This window comes from Octodon degus, unplaced genomic scaffold (genome assembly GCF_000260255.1).
Source record: "Octodon degus isolate 3935 unplaced genomic scaffold, OctDeg1.0 scaffold02522, whole genome shotgun sequence".
In the NCBI taxonomy this organism is placed as follows: Eukaryota; Metazoa; Chordata; class Mammalia; order Rodentia; family Octodontidae; genus Octodon; species Octodon degus.
In genome coordinates, this window is record NW_004527098.1 from 1 (window position 1) to 1,570 (window position 1,570).

A 1,570-nucleotide genomic window follows, 5' to 3' on the forward strand; every position below is an offset into this window, starting at 1 on the left:
ATAGGGTATACAGATGAATGTCCATTTTGTATCTGTGTATTCAAAGTGGTTAGGATAGATATATAGTTGCATTCTCTTAATGAATAGAATGATTTGTTCCATTGGTGTTTGTAAATAGGATTTCAAGTCCTCATAAGAAGAATATATGCAGTATGTTATTTGTTGAAACTGTACTTCCGATTTGATTTGAAATTGTCTCATTGCTCTTTATCAATAAAATTTTGGAAAAAAATAAAAAAAATAAAACTTAATGGTAAGATAAAACACTTCCATGACAAAGAAAAACTGAGGAACTTCATGACAACCAAGCAAACCCTACAAAGTAATTACAGATATTCTATGAAGAGACAGAAATATCCACAACTTTGGGAACAACAACAGAAAGGAAATAAACAGCAATTAAAAACAGGAAAATTATGAAAGCTGATAGCAAGAAAATAATATAAGAAAGATAAGGCAATACATATCAGTAATAACCATCAAAGTAAATGGTCTGAATTCATCAATCAAAAGAAACCAACTTGTAAAGTCGATTAAGAAGCAAAATGCAACAATTTGCTGTATATAAGATGCACATTTAACACAGAAAGAAATTTAAAGACTGCAAGGCAAAGTATGGAAAATAATACTCCATGTCATAGAAACCCGGAAAAAGATAGATATTCTGGGTGAGGAAAATATGAACTTCAAACCAAGAATGATTAAAAGGAATAAAGAAAGTCACTACATTGTTGTTAGGATTTCTTCTTAGCCTTTTGGCTAAGATCAAGTGTAGTATCTGTTCTTTTCAGTTTAATATTCATTTAGGAGAAAATTTCAAGAAGAAGTAACAATCATAAATGTACATGCACCCAAGGTAGGCGTATCCAACTACATAAGACAAAATTTAACAGACATCAAAAACCAAGTGAACAATAATACAGTTGCGCTGAGAGACTCCAACCCTGCACTGCCACAAATAGATAGATCAAGTAGGCAAACAGTCAGTAAAATCATAACACAACTAAACCAAAATTCCAAAGAAATGGACTTCATAGACCTTTATAGAGTGTTCCACAAAGAAACAGAACACAGGTTCTTCTCGGCTGCACGTGGGACATTTTCCAAAATGGACTATGTACTACCACATAGAGCATGCTGAAGGAAGTGCAAAGGAACTAAAATTATCCCACGCGCGCCATCTGAACTTAGTGTGATGAAACTCGAAATTATTTTTTTTAATTTTTAAATTCATTTTAATGAGAAAAAATAGCAATGAAACAGGTTCAAAACAGGCTAGTAGATAAGTTACAATAATTACTGCATTCATATTGTTGTCTTCTTAGTAGCTATTCAGAGAACAAGATGCAGACATGATAACTTGTCTAGAAATATAAGCACAGACATTTCTTCTCATTTAATGAAGAAAAAGAAACTGTATCTACTCTATTTTGTATATACATATATATATATTTTCACTACAAAATGATCCTTTATTTATATCTCCATTTTTGTTTTCTTTTGTCAGAGATGGGTGTTGCTTTGCTGTTAGAGAAACTGCATTTGGAGCAGTCTTTAAAGGACCTTTTCA

At 31.8% G+C, this 1,570-nt stretch overlaps 1 pseudogene; it reads left to right on the top strand.

The window, feature by feature from the left end:
• Nucleotides 1-739: 739 nt before the first annotated feature.
• On the top strand, nt 740-856 carry LOC111814940 (annotated as a pseudogene).
• The last annotated feature ends 714 nt before the right edge of the window (nt 857-1,570 follow it).